Source organism: Pan troglodytes, chromosome 15 (assembly GCF_028858775.2).
Source record: "Pan troglodytes isolate AG18354 chromosome 15, NHGRI_mPanTro3-v2.0_pri, whole genome shotgun sequence".
NCBI lineage: Eukaryota > Metazoa > Chordata > Mammalia > Primates > Hominidae > Pan > Pan troglodytes.
The window spans coordinates 35,112,095-35,131,160 of NC_072413.2; the positions used below are offsets into that span (position 1 = coordinate 35,112,095).

General features: G+C 39.0%; 1 protein-coding gene across 5 annotated transcripts in view; it reads right to left on the reverse strand.

Moving 5' to 3' along the window:
* The window catches only part of SLC25A21 (solute carrier family 25 member 21), a 495,613-nt gene that overhangs the window by 202,244 nt on the left and 274,303 nt on the right, over nt 1–19,066 (reverse strand). For 2 of the 5 annotated variants that reach the window (XM_009427708.5, XM_063792838.1), the window contains exon 2: nt 7,664–7,730. The exons of the other annotated variants lie outside the window; for them this stretch is intronic. The gene's annotated coding sequence lies outside the window, so the exon portion shown is untranslated. The remainder of the gene's footprint in view (nt 1–7,663; nt 7,731–19,066) is intronic. 5 annotated transcript variants of the gene reach the window in all.

Sequence of the window (19,066 nt, forward strand, 5' to 3'; positions counted from 1 at the left end):
CCTATGTTCTGCATCAATTCTAGTCTTACATGACTGCTTACGTTTATCCCAAATTGTCTACCTTCTTTGAGGAACTATGTTATTGTTCTGACAAAAACTAACGACAGAAAACACAGATAATCATTTAAAATTTTAAAATCAAAATGTTACATCATCTGTGGCCTGCGTGTTCTTTATATTTGAGATGACTTGCCCTAAGTCACAAGGCTGATTTCTGGCAAGTAAAGACCATTTAAAATGTAAATGTGTGTGTGTGTGTGTGTGTGTACACATGAGGAAGTAGTTCTTAAAACTGTCACCAACTTTGCCCATGACCACTGATAGATATCTCATAACTCAACAATATCCTTTTTTCCTATGAGCTAGGAGTGGAAAAACCACATCAAAAGTATCACTTCCCAGAAAACATGAGGTTGTTCTTTTTCATTTCAGAGATTTAGAATGCTTACAACGTAAAGCAGAAGATCTTATCTCCACCCCCGCCCTTTTTTTCTACCCATTCCTTTACAACCTAGGTCACAGAAAAGAGACAATAGTGAGTGCATAACTACATAGACGGACTGATTGATTGTGGAACATACCTCATCCCTGCCAACTCCTAATGGAACACATAGGTACAAAAATGTAGAATGCTGATGTCATTCATGTGCTTTCCTTCCCACACTACCTCTGCCTTTACCTAGGAACAGTGTTGCAATGGGCTTTAGTAACCTTTTCAGCAATAGGAGGAAGGGATGTAGAAGACAAGCCGGGTGACCCAAAGTAGTAGCCATAAACATAATTAAAGGACAATGTTGAATGATCCTTTAGCACAGTTTATTTTACTATACACAATGTTATTATACACTGTTCTGTTCTGATACATTATTTGAGAACAGAGTATTCTAAATTTACTCTGCTTTATTATTACTAAGTCAGTTGACTGCTCCTTTCTCTACAGTTCCATTGCATGCACTAATTATTTTACATTGTATCACATATATCAAGAATAGCATTTATCTGGCTGGGCATGGTGGCTCACACCTGTAATCCCAGCACTTTGGGAGGCCAAGGCAGGTGGAGCACTTGAGGCCAGGAATTTGAGACCAGTTTGGCCAACATGGTAAAACCCCATCTCTACAAAAAATACAAAAATTAGTCAGGCGTGGTGATGTGCACCTGTAGTCCCAGCTACTTGGGAGGCTGAGGCAGGAGAATTGCTTGAACCTGGGAGGCAGTGGTTGCAGTTAGTTGAGACCATGTCACTGCACTCTAGCCTGGGCGACAGAGGGAGATCCTGTCTCAAAAAATAAAAAATAACATTTATCATACAATACTCTGTCTCTCCACACTGCTCCCTGATTCCCCAGCCATTGCAGCCATTGCAGTATTCAACACCAGACACTGTAGTCTATGTGAATGGTATCTCTAGGTTGTGAACAATCTGTGTAGCCAAAACAAATGATGAAATCTTTGAGAAGAGGGAGCATTTATCTTTACTCACTGAATAAATTACATCAAATACTTGAAACCCACTGAAGAAGTTCTCTACCTACACTCACTCTCTTGGTGATCTCATCCAAATCCATGGTTTCAATTATGCCAAAAAACAATTCACCAATTTACATTTCCAGTCCAGACTTCCCTTTCAAAGTCAGATTTAAATATCTGATTGCCTGTTTGACATCTCTGCCTGGATATCTAGTAGCCTAGATATTCAGTCTAAAACTGGATTCCTGACCCTGCACACCTCCATCCCCTTCGGAAACAACATGCTCAACCTTAGAATCATTCTGGATGCTTCCGTCTCTCTCACAACTCTCTTCGAATCTATCTGGAAATCTCTTTGACTCTACTTCAAAATATATCCAGATTTCTACCATCCCTCATGACCTCTACTTCTCCTACTCAGGTCCAAGTCATGATTATCGTTTCTCAGCAGATCAACGGTAGCAGGCCCTTAACAGGTATCCCTCCATGTACCTTTGACCTCTCCCATCTGTTCTCACCCCACAGCCTGAGTGATCCTTTTAAATTAGAAGTCATTTCATGTCATTCTTCTGGTCAACAATGGCTCCCCATTATATTCAGACGAAAGCTACCTGTAACCCCAGCTTCATTACTCCTCTCACCTGCTGTCTTACTACTCTCCCCTCCACTGGCTCTACTCCAGCCACACTGGCTCTCCGCTGTTTCCCAACCTTGCCAGGCCTTCAGTAATAGGCCTTTGGTCTAGCTGTTCCCTCTGCCTAGAATGCTCTTCCCCCACATTCCACTTGGTCAACATCCTTCACATGGACCAAGAGTAATCCCGACCGCTCTAACATAGACCTGCCCCTCCTTAGTCCAGCACTGATAAATGTCTTCATGCTGCTCTGCTTTTTCATTTCTCTCTAGTGTGTACCAACTTCTACCATACTATATCATTTATCTATTCATTGTGTTTATTGTTTCCTATCTGTCTCTTCTGATGGAAATAAACTTCATGAGAGCAGAGACCTTCATATTATCCATCGATATGCACTAAGTACCCAGAACATGCCTGGCACCTAGTAGTGCTCAATAAATGTTTGTTGAAAAAGAAACTGAATTATATAAGAGAATAAAACTGCTACAATCATGGGATTCCATTTCAGTGATATGTAGAGGATAAGGTTTTAAAAATTTAGTGTACCGAAAAGGAACTTCCAATCCAAAGAATCCACGATGATAATTTTTTAAACTGATCTTATTTTTTAAAAAAATTATTTTATTTTTTAATGACAAATAATAATTTTATATGTTTATGGGGTACAATGTGATGTTTGATACATGTATAAATATACGCGTATACATTGTGGAATGATTGAGTCAAGCTAATGAACATATCCATCACTTCACATACTTACAAACTTTTTGTAGTGAGAACATTTAAAATCTAATCTTTACGCAACTTTGAAATATGGAATGCATTATTATTAATTATAGTCACCATTCTGTGCAATAGGTCATGGAAACGTATTTCTACTGCCTTGCTGAAACTTTGTACCCTTTAATCAACATCTCCCCTTTCCCCATCCACTCTTCTCTCCCAGCCTCTGGCAACCTCCATTCTAGTCTCTATTCCATGGGTTCAACTTTTTAAGATACTGCATGTAAGTGCGATCATGCAGTATTTGTCTATTCATGTCTTGCTTATTTCACTTAGCATGACGTCCTCTGGGTTCATCCATGGTATCACAAATGACAGGATTTCCTTCTTTTTCAGGGCTGAAGAGTATTCTGTTGTATACATTTTCTTATCACTCATTCACTGATGGACATTTAGGTTGGTTTCATATCTTGACTACTGTGAATAATGCTATGATTAACATGGGAGTGCAGTTATCCCTTCAATATACCTATTTCATTTCCTTTGGATATACACCCAGAAGTGGGATTGCTGGATCATATACGGTAATTCTATTTTTAGTTTTTTGAGGGACCTCAATACTGTGTTCCATAATGGCTATACTAATATGCATTCCCACCTATAATGTATGAGGGTTCCCTTTTCTCCACAACCTTGCCAACACTTTTTATCTTTCATCTTTTTAGTAACAGTGATTCTCACAGGTGTGAGGTGATATCTCATTGCAGTTTTAATTTGCATTTCTCTGATGATTACTGATGATGAGCATTTTTCTATATGTCTGTTGGCTGCCTGTATGTCTTTTTTTGAGAAATATCTCTTCAAGTCCCTTGCTCATTTTTAATGGGGTATCTGTGTTCTTCCTATTATTTGAGTTCCTTATATATTTTGAATATTAGTCCCTTGTCAGATGTGGTTTGCAAGTATTTTCTCCAAACCCATGGGTTGTCTATTCACTCTCTTAATAATGTCCTTTGCTGTGCAGGAGGAGCCTTTTAGTTTGGTGCAATTCCATTTGTCTATTTTTGCTTTTGCTGCCTGCGCTTTTGGGGATATATCCAAGAAATCTCTGCCCAGACAGATGTCATGTCTATGTTTTCTTCTAGTAATGTTACAGTTTCAGGTCTTACGTTTAAGTCTTCAATCCACTTTGAGTTGATTTTTGTACATGATGTGAGATAAGGATCAAATTTCACTGTTCTGCACGTGGATATCCAGTTTTCCCAACACTATTTATTGAAGAGACTGTGCTTTTTCCATTGTATGTTCCTGGCACCTTTGTGGAAAATCAATTGACCATAAATGCATGGGTTTATTTGCAGGTTCTCTATTCTGTTCCATTGATCAATGTGTCTGTTTTTATGCCAGTACCATGCTGTTTTGATTACTATAACTTTGTAATAGGTTTGGAAGTCAGGTAGTGTGATGCCTTCAGCGTCATGTTTGCTCGAGGTTTGCTTTGGATATTCAGGGTCTTCTGTGGTTCCACACAAAGTTTAGAATTATTTTTTCTATTTCTGTGGAAATTAAACTGGAATTTTGATAGAGAGTACATTGAATCTGTATATCATTTTGAGTAGTATGGACATTTTAACAATATTAATTCTTCCGACCTATGAACACAGGATATCTTTCCATTTACTTGTATTGTCTTCATGATACTGTTTTAAAGAGGAAGTAAGTCTACTGATAAGTTTTGAGTCTGTATGTATCCTGTAAGCAAAACAGAGGAATTATGTGTCCAAAATAATTTTGGTAAGTAGTATTTTATGGAGCACAAAATATCTTAACATCTCAGTAAACTGCAAAGCAGTGCAGACCAACAATTGGAGCATTCAGGATTCCCTGAGATGCCAGTTACAAGTGAAACCTGTTTTCTTTTTATCAGGCCCAAATCTTTGCATTGTACTACTGCCACTTCCTTGATGTTTTCGAATTAAATCCAAGACCCCTCTTATGTTCTCTGAAGTTCACACTGTTTTAACCATTTACTTAACTGATTTTGTGTAATATTCTTAAGTCTTTAAAACATAAAAAAATACTTTTATATTTTAAAGGGAACCATAGAGGAATGAATGGTTTCAAACTGTGCAGATTTCAAATTCAAAAACAGAACAACTACAGACAGAACTGATATATTTTCATCTGCTCTACTAGTCAAGCAAATCATTACAACATCCTATTTGATAGCCTGCCCAGAAAATGTAGTAGCCCTACTCAATTATAAGCAATGTGAGACTCATAAAGGGAAATCAAATATATTATACTCTCCCCTAATAATAGTTAAGGTGCACTGCCTTTGTGGCACAGTAAATTAATATTATACACACTGAATTGGCCAAATAGGCAACGTGATTTGGCAGGTTTGAAAGATGTTGTTAAAAGTTATGCGTTTGAGCAAGCCACAGACTCCCTTGAAAAACTTGAAGCAAATACTTTCACATAAGTTTACCATGTGCGTATATTTTTTAAACGTAACTAACACTAAGCAATGGCTGTTAGCATGTGTCTATAGGGAATGCAGTTTTCCTCACTGTATACTCCCTATTCTCATAGAGTTTACTTTTAACTCACTGAAGAATTTAGGGAAATATATTTCAGAGGTATAAACCATATGCACACATTATGGTCTAGAAATCATGGTAAATGGAGCATGTCTAAAGGAGGAAGAAAAGTTGAGACAGAGTTTTAAAATAAGTGAGTTTTTTTTAACTCACACTTTGAATGCAAAGATAGGCTGAAAATTATTAAACTAATGAAAATCTCACCTGTAAATAAAGTTTTTATGTAAGTCAATTTCAGCTCAATATAACGTCTTTAAAAAATATTGTTTGGTATTTTAACTCAGTAGAAGTTATTCTTGTCTTCCTCTTTGTTATTTAACTCTATTTTAGACCCCAAGCAAGCTCCACATACACTTGGGTAAGTGAACCAATTTTCAGATGTGTTGGTCTTTTATGGAAGCTTACTGCTATATGTGGGCTTTTACCACAATCAGCAATGCAACGAGAAACACCAGGGGGAAAATAAGGTGTGGATTAGTTGGCAGAAGGAAAAATTCTTTTGAGTATATAAAATGTCTTTAAAGAGAAGGAAATGTGAAGAAAATAGAAATAGAGGGCCACTTGTTTTATAGATTATATCTACATATGTTCTGTAATGTCTATATATTCATATATATTACATATAAATATGTATGAATATGTGAGATATGTAATGCATGCACATGTGTGTCTACATATATATATATATATATACATATATATATTCATTCCGAAAAAGTTTGTATTGTATTTTGCTTATGTAAAGTGAAAAAAAGGCCAGGCGCAGTGGCTCACACCTGTAATCTCAATACTTGGGAGGCCGAGATGGGCAGATCACGGGAGCTCAGGAGTTTGAGACAACCCTGGCCAACATGGTGAAATCCCATCTCTACTAAAAATACAAAAGTTAGCTGGGCGTGGTGGTGCACACCTGTAATCCCAGCTACTTGAGCAGCTGAAGCAGGAGAATCGCTTGAACCTGGGAGGCGGATGTTGTAGTGAGCAGAGATCACGCCACTGCACTCCAGCCTGGGCAAGACAGCAAGACTCCATCGCAAAAAAAAAAAAAAAAGGAAAAAAATTGTTCATGCTGACCAGCATTTCAACATTGGAAGGTCATTAAAATCCAGAAAGGCAGCTGAAGGCGGGGTTTAAGCTCTATGGCTTGGGGAAGAGGGCAGCTTACAGAGTACCAGGACCTCTATTTCAACTCCACAGAAGACTTGCCCATTTCTGGGGACACCCAGGTTTGCTTTCTACCTCTCTATCAACCAGAAAGATACATATATTTTTCTCTTCTCAGAATTTCTTCTTTCTCTCTCACAACTTCTAGAGAATTAGTTTTCCTTTCTTCTTTGATTTAATTGCCTAAAAAGAAGCTCTCAGTTTGACACGAGAGTCAGGAAAAGATTGTGCTCCACCCTGCCCACCCCTCCAGAGACGTGCTGAAGCTGACTCTCATAGGCCAGGGTGTATGCCACACTTTCTCACTTGCATTCAGCGGCATCATGTTAGTAGCTCAAAATTGGCCATGGTGGGAGTATTTACACTAAGGAAGCTGGCAAATGCTACAAATCACAGTTTTTTTTTTGTTTCTTTTCCAGGGAGGCAATTGTGAAACACTTACCAGCACGCTATTGCCCAAATCTGACCATAAATTCTGTTGCTTAGCCTACTAGGTTCAAATAGCGTTACAATTATAGTATATGGAGGGTCGTTTTTAAAAATCTCCAGTAGTTCTTTAACTTTGCTAATTGCAAATTTCCAAAGGTGCCATAAAGTTAATCTTTAGCTTATATTCTCTGTTCATCACAATTTAATAATAAAAATTATGATCCTACATCAGAATTTTAAAAAATTCCTTAGAAAGTGATATTCAAGAAAACCAACTGACTTGCCAACCCACCCAACATGCCTGTGATTTGCCACTCTATTGTGCAGAAGTTTCTATTATGTTGACCACACAGAGATTAAGCAATGAGAGCAAATTATACAGATTATATCTATATATGTTCTGTAATGTGTATATATTCATATATATGTTATATATATAAATATGTATGAATATGTGAGATATGTAATGTGTCCACGTGTGTGCACAGGAAAATAGCTTCCTCCCTCTGTGCCCTTCCTATGGTGTATCTTACAAGAAGAAAGAGGAAATGTTGCTTCAAAGTCTGTTCAACCTTTAGCCATTCATTAGATGTACAGAAACAGGTGGAAGACCTCAAGCAAATACACATCATCTTACTAAATGAAGAAGTCAGATTTGTAGGTCACAGGTAGCCAGGTCTTTTCTTCCCATTACTCATGGACACCTGTTACCATTAAAGAAAAAGAAAATGAAATTGTAATGCTTTTTCCCCACTCTAACTAGCATTACTTCTTGCAATCATATTCATCTTGACAGAGTAAATGACTTCTGACCATTAGCTTTCTTTAATATGTAGCCAAAATTGCTTGCGTTTAATTAATCACACTGCTACAATACTTGTCTTTAGGTGTCAGCTTTTAATTTTATATTTGCTGATGACCTGGAACCATAGTTACACAAATTCTTTTTGAACTGTTATTCTACACTGGCCTCTTTGCTATGCTCCCATGAATTCTGACTTACTGAGCCAAGTATTCCAGGTAAATTCCATACACATATCCTTTATCATGGTCTGGCTTGTGGGGGAAAAGAGGGAGAAGGTTGATTCCATTTCACAGATTCCTTTTATAGGCAGCCATATAGTTTAATCACACAAGATTTCTACTAGGTGTGGATTAATTAGGCTAATCTTTATTTCCACAAGAAAAACTTACCAAAATGAAACTGACTGCATGTCATGTAAAATAAGTGCCAGCTGAAGAACAATATTTGGATACCAAAGTATAAGAAATTACAGAAATACAAAGGTAGATACATTTCATAACATACATATTTAGTTGTAATAACATTGAATACATTAGTACTGATGGGAAACATTATCTTAATCAATTAATTTGATTGATGTTAGAGACAGGGTCTTATTCTGTTGTTCAGGCTGGGGTGCAGTGGTGCAATCATAGCTCACTGCAGCCTCAAACTCCTGGGCTTAAGCAATCCTCCCAGCTCAGCCTCCTACATATCTAGGATTATAGGCATGTACCACTATGCTCAGCTATTTTTTAATTTTATTTTTCTTGTAGAGACAGGGTCTCCACATGTTGTCCAGGCTGGTCTCAAACTCCTCCTCAAGCAATCCTCCCACCTCAGCCTCCCAAAGTGCTAGAATTCCAGGTGTGAGCCACAACACTCAGCCTTAAATAAAAATTAATGTTTGATTTCAGTTAATATTCTCAAATTACTAGCTCACTAAACAATATTTGCCTCTATGGCCTTCATCCCAACAAGCACCTTGGGATGCTTCTTTGCAACATTAAATTATTTTTCAACATTAAATATGCTTTATCTCTCTTTTCTAGGTGTTGGACAAGCTCTTGTCCAGAACAGTTTTCATTCAACACATATTTTTTGAGTGCCTACTGTGTACATAGTTCTTCCAGCATAGTTCTAGATGCTAGTTTTCTTCTGGCTTATAATTTCACAGGGTAATAGGAAGCAAGGTTGTCAACCTAGACTGAGGATAAGGAAGGGGATTTGGAGAGAGCAGTGGGAGGTATGAAATAGTCTTCTGCAGGAGGGAGGAAGGGATTGGGCCAGGAAAACATCATAAAATTACTGAGTAGCACTGAGAATCCATTTGAGGCCAATCGTCATGCATGTAAAGTGTCATTTTTGTCTACTGACATTCAGCTGTGTGGGTTTAGGAAGACTCACATTTAACCAGGTTAAGCTTTTGCCAAATGAATATGAGGAAATGACAGAGGGCAAAGGCGTGAGCGCATGGCAGCGAGTAATTATAATGATTGGCCAAGGAACTTAGGCTTGCAAGGAGGGAATTGAGGACATGATGGGGATGAGAACATGGTGTTGAGAGTAGAGGCTTGTTGGTCCTGCTGGAATCAGGATACTGGAGGGAGAGAGGCAGAAAATAAGAGATGAAGTTAACACTAAGATAACTACTAAGTCCCACTTGTATTCATCTACAGTAACTACTAACATTTGGATTTTTTCACTGTATCCTCAATGTCCAGGATAAGGTACACCACAACATCCATGAAGTAAATGAAAATGTCAAATAAATAAAAGTTTGAATTTATAATTGAGTAATATCAAGTACCTGAAGAGCAACCACATGGAGGAGTAACACATTCACCATTCCCTGAACTAGATTCAGCTGTTCTCTTTGTTTTGATTGGATCTCCAAAGTTCACTTGAGTTTATGACTTAACAACTATTTAAGTAATATCCTATAATGACCACAATATGTACACTTTAAGTAGTCAATATACCTAATAGTCAATGCATGTCGTAAAGAAATGCAAAAAATTTGAAACACTGAATAAAACAAGTATACAAATACAGGCCTCCAAAGACGGGTTACTTTTCTAAGAACCAAAATACAACTGCCTTGAAAGACTTGTAATCGACAGTATTAAGTCCTCAAAAGTAAATGGATACATTTCATACTCATATTCCAAGACAAGGTTAGATACCAACGAATGAAAAACCTATTTTAAAGGACCTAATCATCTTTTCTAGGAAAGGCGGCGGCCCTAACTTTCTGTCAATCAATATAAAATGTATTAGCACTAAAAGAATCTCTTGATGGATGAAAATTATAACTCTGACAATCTCCCTTGGAATTCTACAGGGTGACTACAAAGTCTGAAAACATAGATGAATAAACATAATGTCACCAAGGGCATTGTAAATCCTTAAAAAAGTAAATTAACATTTATCTATTTTCCAGATTTCATAATCTGTTGGTGACTTCATAGGAGAGGTATGAATTCTGTATTCACTCAGTGACTGGATTTAGCTACCAGGTAATTTTTGAATAAAAAGAGCAAAATGTGAAGAGCAACATTTCTATTATAACTCTGATTTCTTCATGTGCTGCTTTGATGCTACAAGGATCAATTTCTTCATTTATTCTCTTATACACTAAAGTATATATAGGCAACATGCAACACAATGGCAGAAACTAAAAGGAGTATTTATACTCCTGGGAACAATACTGTAGCACCAGCAAAATCTATTCCCTCTTTTTTTTCATGTTTCATGATGTCACAGCAAGATGGCGTTTCCCAGCATCTCCTGAGTGTAGCCATGTGACTAACTTTTCACCTATGGATAGGAGAGGCAGAGCGCGTAAGACTATGAATATGTCTCTTCAATACCCGATTTCCCCTTCCCACTAACTGGAACTTCAAAGAGGCAGTGATTTAAGTTATACCTTACAAATGACAAAGAATAGTCTAGGGGATTGTGGAGCAACCAGTGGCAGGAACCTGTGTCCCATAGCGACCATGAAGAACAGAGATTCTGTGCTGACCTGGAAATTACAATCAGGGCTGCTACATGAAAGAGAAATAAGCTTGTTGTTCCTTAAGCCACTATATTGTTAGATCCCTGATGTAGTGGTTAAGCATTACCCTGATCAAACGGTGCCATCACAGACTTGCTAACCACATTATGTGTCCAAACATAGTTTGTCAGACAAAAGACAAGTGTTGGCAAGGATGTGGAGAAAAGGGAACCCTCACACACTCGCTGGGAATGTAAATTAGTACAGCCATTATGAAAAATAGTATGGAGGTTCCTCACAAAATCAAATAAAGAACTATCATCTGATTCAGCAATCCTACTACTGAGTATATATATACAAAAGAAATTAAATCAGTATGTTGAAAACATATCTGAACTCCAATGTTTCTTGCAGTTCATTCTGAGAGAGATATATTTAATGCTCCGATAATGCCAAAATGTGGAATCAACCTAAGTGCCCTTCAGTAGATGAACGGATACAGGAAATGTGGTATATATAAACAATGAAATGCTATTAAGCCATAAAAAGAAGGAAATCCTGTGATTTGCAACATGGATGGTCCTAGAAGACATAATGTTAGTTAAATAAGGCCAGGAACGGAAAGACCAATACCACATAATCTCACTTTTTTTTTTATTATACTTTAAGTTTTAGGGTACATGTGCACAATGTGCAGGTTAGTTACATATGTATACATGTGCCATGTTGGTGTGCTGCACCCATTAACTCGTCATTTAACATTAGGTATATCTCCTAATGCTATCCCTCCCCTCTCCCCCAACCCCACAACAGGCCCCGGTGTGTGATGTTCCCCTTCCTGTGTCCATGTGTTCTCAATGTTCAATTCCCACCTATGAGTGAGAACATGCGGTGTTTGGTTTTTTGTCCTTGCAATAGTTTGCTGAGAATGATGGTCTCTAGCTTCATCCATGTCCTTACAAAGGACAAGAACTCATCCTTTCTTATGGCTGCATAGTATTCCATGGTGTATATGTGCCACATTTTCTTAATCCAGTCTAGCATTGTTGGACATTTGGGTTGGTTCCAAGTCTTTGCTATTGTGAATAGTGCTGCAATAAACATATGTGTGCATGTGTCTTTAGTGCAGCATGATTTATAATCCTTTGGGTATATAACCAGTAATGGGATGGCTGGGTCAAATAGTATTTCTAGTTCCAGATCCCTGAGGAATCGCCACACTGACTTCCACAATGGTTGAACTAGTTTACAGTCCCACCAACAGTGTAAAAGTGTTCCTATTTCTCCACATCCTCTCCAGCACCTGTTGTTTCCTGACTTTTTAATGATTGCCATTCTAACTGGTGTGAGATGATCTCTCATAGTGGTTTTGATTTGCATTTCTCTGATGGCCAGTGATGGTGAGCATTTTTTCATGTGTCTGTTGGCTGCATAAAAGTCTTCTTTCGAGAAGTGTCTGTTCATGTCCTTCGCCCACTTTTTGATGGGGTTGTTTGTTTTTTCTTGTAAATTTGTTTGAGTTCATTGAAGATTCTGGATATCAGCCCTTTGACAGATGAGTAGATTGCAAAAATTTTCTCCCATTCTGTAGGTTGCCTGTTCACTCTGATGGTAGTTTCTTTCGCTGTGCAGAAGCTCTTTAGTTTAATTAGATTCCATTTGTCAATGTTGGCTTTTGTTGCTGTTGCTTTTGGTGTTTTAGACATGAAGTCCTTGTCCATGCCTATGTCCTGAATGGTAATGCCTAGATTTTCTTCTAGGGTTTTTATGGTTTTAGGTCTAACATTTAAGTCTTTAATACATCTTGAATTAATTTTTGTAGAAGGTGTAAGGAAGGGATCCAGTTTCAGCTTTCTACATATGGCTAGCCAGTTTTCCCAGCACCATTTATTAAATAGGGAATCCTTTCCCCATTGCTTTTGTCAGGTTTGTCAAAGATCAGATGGTTGTAGATATGCAGCATTATTTCTGAGGGCTCTGTTCTGTTCCATTGGTATATATCTCTGTTTTGGTACCAGTACCATGCTGTTTTGGTTACTGTAGCCTTGTAGTATAGTTTGAAGTCGGGTAGTGTGATGCCTCCAGCTTTGTTCTTTTGGCTTAGGATTGATTTGGCAATGTGGACTCTTTTTTGGCTCCATATGAACTTTAAAGTAGTTTTTTCCAATTCTGTGAAGAAAGTCATTGGTAGCTTGATGGGGATGGCATTGAATCTATAAATTACCTTGGGCAGTATGGCCATTTTCACGATATTGATTCTTCCTACCCATGAGCAAGGAATGTTCTTCCATTTGTTTGTATCCTCTTTTATTTCACTGAGCAGTGGTTTGTAGTTCTCCTTGAGGAGGTCCTTCACATCCTTTGTAAGTTGGATTTCTAGGTATTTTATTCTCTTTGTAGCAATTGTGAATGGGAGGTCACTCATGATTTGGCTCTCTGTTTGTTGGTTATTGGTGTATAAGAATGCTTGTGATTTTTGCACATTGATTTTGTATCCTGAGATTTTGCTGAATTTGCCTATCAGCTTAAGGAGATTTTGGGCTGAGACAATGGGGTTTTCTAGATATACAATCATGTCATCTGCAAACAGGGACAATTTGACTTCCTCTTTTCCTAATTGAATACCCTTTATTTCCTTCTCCTGCCTGATTGCCCTGGCCAGAACTTCCAACACTATGTTGAATAGGAGTGGTGAGAGAGGGCATCCCTGTCTTGTGCCAGTTTTCAAAGGGAATGCTTCCAGTTTTTGCCCATTCAGTATGATATTGGCTGTGGGTTTGTCATAGATAGCTCCTATTATTTTGAGATACTTCCCATCAATACCTAATTTATTGAGAGTTTTTAGCATGAAGCATTGTTGAATTTTGTTAAAGGTCTTTTCTGCATCTATTGAGATAATCATGTGGTTTTTGTCATTGGTTCTGTTTATATGCTGGATTACGTTTATTGATTTGTGTATGTTGAACCAGCCTTGCATCCCAGGGATGAAACCCACTTGATCACGGTGGATAAGCTTTTTGATGTGCTGCTGGATTTGGTTTGCCAGTATTTTATTGAGGATTTTTGCATCGATGTTCATCAGGGACATTGGTCTAAAATTCTCTTTTTTGGTTGTGTCTCTGCCAGGCTTTGGTATCAGGATGATGCTGGCCTCATAAAATGAGTTAGGGAGGATTCCCTCTTTTTCTATTGATTGGAATAGTTTCAGAAGGAATGGTACCAGCTCCTCCTTATACCTCTGGTAGAATTCGGCTGTGAATCCATCTGGTCCTGGACTTTTCTCGGTTGGTAAGCTATTAATTATTGCCTCAATTTCAGAGCCCATTATTGGTCTATTCAGAGATTCAACTTCTTCCTAGTTTAGTCTTGGGAGGGTGTATGTGTCAAGGAATTTATCCATTTCTTCTACATTTTCTAGTTTATTTGTGTAGAGGTGTTTATAGAATTCTGTGATGGTAGTTTGTATTTCTGTGGGATCAGTGGTGATATCCCCTTTATCATTTTTTATTGCGTCTATTTGATTCTTCTCTCTTTTCTTCTTTATTAGTCTTGCTAGCAGTCTATCAATTTTGTTGATCTTTTCAAAAAACCAGCTCCTGGATTCATTGATTTTTTGAAGGGTTTTTTGTGTCTCTATTTCCTTCAGTTCTGCTCTGACCTTAGTTACTTCTTGCCTTCTGCTAGCTTTTGAATGTGTTTGCTCTTGCTTCTCTAGTTCTTTTAATTGTGATGTTAGGGTGTCAATTTTAGATCTTTCCTGCTTTCTCTTGTGGGCATTGAGTGCTATAAATTTCCCTCTACACACTGCTTTGAATGTGTCCCAGAGATTCTGGTATGTTGTGTCTTTGTTCTCATTGGTTTCAAAGAACATCTTTATTTCTGCCTTCATTTTGTTATGTACCCAGTAGTCATTTAGGAGCAAGTTGTTCAGTTTCCATATAGTTGTGTGGTTTTGAGTGAGTTTCTTAATCCTGAGTTCTAGTTTCATTGCACTGTGGTCTGAGAGACAGTTTGTTATAATTTCTGTTCTTTTACATTTGCTGAGGAGTGCTTTACTTCCACCTGTGTGGTCAATTTTGGAATAGGTGTGGTGTGGTGCTGAAAAGAACGTATATTCTGTTGATTTGGGGTGGGGTGTTCTGTAGATGTCTATTAGGTCTGCTTGATGCAGAGCTGAGTTCAATTCCTGGATATCCTCGTTAACTTTCTGTCTCGTTGATCTGTCTAATGTTGACAGTGGGGTGTTAAAGTCTTCCATTATTATTGTGTAGGAGTCTAAGTCTCTTTGTAGGTCTCTAAGGACTTGCTTTATGAATCTGGGTGCTCCTGTATTGGGTGCATATATATTTAGGATAGTTAGGTATTCTTGTTGAATTGATCCCTTTACCATTATGTAATGGCCTTCTTTGTCTCTTTTGATCTTTGTTGGTTTAAAGTCTGTTTTATCAGAGACTAGGATTGCAACTCCTGCCTTTTTTTGTTTTCCATTTGCTTGGTAGATCTTCCTCCATCCCTTTATTTTGAGCTTATATGTGTCTCTGCACGTGAGATGGGTTTCCTGAATACAGCATACTGATGGGTCTTGACTCTTTATCCAATTTGCCAGTCTGTGTCTTTTAACTGGAGCATTTAGCCCATTTACATTTAAGGTTAATATTGTTACGTGTGAATTTGATCCATGTCATTATGATGTTAGCTGGTTATTTTGCTGATTAATTGATGCAGTTTCTTCCTAGCCTTGATGGTCTTTACAATTTGGCATGTTTTTGCAGTGGCTGGTACCAGTTGTTCCTTTCCATGTTTAGTACTTCCTTCAAGAGCTCTTTTAGGGCAGGCCTGGTGGTGACAAAATCTCTCAGCATTTGCTTGTCTGTAAAGTATTTTATTTCTCCTTCACTTATGAAGCTTAGTTTGGCTGGATATGAAATTCTGGGTTGAAAATTCCTTTCTTTAAGAATGTTGAATATTGGCCCCCACTCTCTGCTGGCTTGTAGAGTTTCTGCCGAGAGATCAGCTGTTAGTCTGATGGGCTTCCCTTTGTGGGTAACCTGACCTTTCTCTCTGGCTGCCCTTAACATTTTTTCCTTCATTTCGACTTTGGTGAATCTGACAATTATGTGTCTTGGAGTTGCTCTTCTTGAGGATTATTTTTGTGGTGTTCTCTGTATTTCCTGAATTAGAATGTTGGCCTGCCTTGCTAGATTGGGGAAGTTCTCCTGGATTATATCCTGCAGAGTGTTTTCCAACTTGGTTCCATTCTCCCCATCACTTTCAGGTACACCAATCACACGTCGATTTGGTCTTTTCACATAGTCCCATATTTCTTGGAGGCTTTGTTCATTTCTTTTTATTCTTTTTTCTCTAAACTTCTCTTCTCGCTTCTTTTCATTCATTTCATCTTCCATCACTGATACCCTTTCTTCCAGTTGATCGAATCGGCTACTGAGGCTTGTGCATTCGTCATGTTCTCGTGCCTTGGTTTTCAGCTCCATCAGGTCCTTTAAGGACTTCTCTGCATTGGTTATTCTAGTTAGCCATTCATCTAATTTTTTTTCAAGGTTTTTAACTTCTTTGCCATGGGTTCGAACTTCCTCCTTTAGCTCAGAGTAGTTTGATCGTCTGAAGCCTTCTTCTCTCAACTCATCAAAGTCATTCTCCGTCCAGCTTTGTTCCGTTGCTGGTGAGGAGCTGCGTTCCTTTGGAGGAGGAGAGGTGCTCTGATTTTTAGAGTTTCCAGTTTTACTGCTCTGTTTTTCCCCATTTTGTGGTTTTATCTACCTTTGGTCTTTGATGATGGTGACGTACAGATGGGGTTTTGGTGTGGATGTGCTTTCTGTTTGTTAATTTTCCTTCTAACAGTCAGGACCCTCAGCTGCAGGTCTGTTGGAGTTTGCTGGAGGTCCACTCCAGACCCTGTTTGCCTGGGTATCAGCAGCAGAGGCTGCAGAACAGCAGATATGGGTGAACAGCAAATGTTGCTGCCTGCTCGTTCCTCTGGAAGTTTTGTCTCAGAGGAGTACCTGGCCGTGTGAGGTGTCAGTCTGCCCCTACTGGGGGATGCCTGCCAGTTAGGCTACTTTGGGGTCAGGGACCCACTTGAGGAGGCAGTCTGTCCATTCTCAGATCTCCAGCTGCATGCTGGGAGAACCACTACTCTCTTCAAAGCTGTCAGACAGGGACATTTAAGTCTGCAGAGGATTCTGCTGCGTTTTGTTTCGCTATGCCCTGCCCCTAGAGGTGGAGTCTACAGAGGCAGGCAGGCCTCCTTGAGCTGCAGTGGGCTACACCCAGTTCGAGCTTCCCGGCCGCTTTGTTTACCCACTCAAGCCTTGGCAATGGCGGGCGCCCCTCCCCCAGCCTCGCTGCCACCTTGCAGTTTGATCTCAGACTGCTGTGCTAGCAATGAGCGAGGCTCTGTGGGCGTAGGACCCTCCGATCCAGGCACAGGATATAATCTCCTGGTGTGCCATTTGCTAAGACTGTTGGAAAAGCGCAGTATTAGGGTGGGAGTGACCCGATTTTCCAGGTGCCGTCTGTCACCCCTTTCTTTGACTAGGAAAGGGAATTCCCTGACCCCTTGTGCTTCCCGGGTGAGGTGATGCCTCGCCCTGCTTCGGCTCACTCTCAGTGTGCTGCACCCACTGTCCTGCACCCACTTTCCGACACTCCCCAGTGAGATGAACCCGGTACCTCAGTTGGAAATGCAGAAATCACCTGTCTTCTGCGTCGCTCATGCTGGGAGCTGTAGACTGGAGCTGTTCCTATTCAGCCATCTTGGCTCCATCCCCCAATCTCACTTATATGAGAAACCTAAAACAGCTGATCTCATGGAAGTGGAGAGTACAATGGTGGCCACCAGAGCTGCCAGTGGGTGTGGGGTGGTGCATTGGCCAGGGAGATGTTGATCAAAGGATACACCATTTCCCCAGCCTGTCCTTGGATAGGATGAATACATTTTGAAAGGCCTGTTGTACAACATGATGACTATAATTAACAAAATATTGTATTCTTGAAAATGCTAAGAGAGTGGATGTAAAGTGTTCTTAACACAAAAACGGTAACTATGTGGAGTAACGTATGTGTCAATTGGCTAGATTTAGTCAGTCCACTATGTATCTAATACAAATTAGTACAATTGTACTAATTTACAAAACATCATGTTGTACACAATAAACACAGACAATTTTATCTGTCAATTAAAAAATAAATTTAAGGTTGGGTATGGTGGCTCATGCCTATAATCCCAGCACTATGGGAGGCCAAGGCAGTAGAATTGCTTCAGGCCAGGTGCTCAAGACGATCCAGGCAAACATAGCAAGACCCTGTCTCTATTTGAGAAAAAAACTAAAATTGAGGTAAAATAAAATGAAAATGAAAAGAAAAAAATGTTTAAGTAGAGTTCAACATCAAAACACAACATTCTGGAAAGAGGATCCCAAAGCATATCATGATGTCTAATAAAGGAAGACAAATTATAAATAACCAAATCTGCATACAAAATAGGGTTTCAACCTACTCTTGAATGCAAATTGACAAAATGGCACCGTCTCTGAACTAAATTCAACTTACACCAAGGAAGAAATGGGATTGGCCCTTCTTGCCTACAGGGAGAATGGTAGCATCATGAAGTGTGCAGAGACCAGGGCCAGGAGGCTTCACTGGGTTCATTCAAGCTGCATCTGAGGTTTCTCTTGCCTTGCAATGGGTTTGGGAACATCAGTAACTGAAAACTGAGTCCAAGTATGTGAGATTTAAACTCACTGTGGAAGATACAGTTCAAGTTAGACCATCATATAGTTATTAAAATGAGCAGAATCTAAAATGCCATTGTCTACAAAAACTGAAACAATACTGTTTCTTCCACTGCAGGGTTTAATTTATTCAGCATTTATTTCAGGCAACTTGAAAGATACTCTTAAAAGGGGATAATTGTGTTTTAAAATGGTGTTTTCTGGGGTGAACACATATTTCATGTATTCTGTTTTACCTTACTAGTGAAAAGCTGGAGGAATTTGTACGAGAGAAACAATGCTGTCTTTTTCATCCAGGTAGTCAATTCCAACAAAAATAATTTGTCAGGACTCTTTTGGTTGTATGAGAGAAAATTCAACACCAACTGGCCTAAACACAAAGGAGGAATTTGTTGGCTCATAAATGAACTGACGGAAATGGCAGGGATGCTTGGCTCTGAGACTCTTTCTCGCATGCCCTCATCTGCTTGTCCCTGCTTGCTTTATTCACTCCTGCTTCAGAGA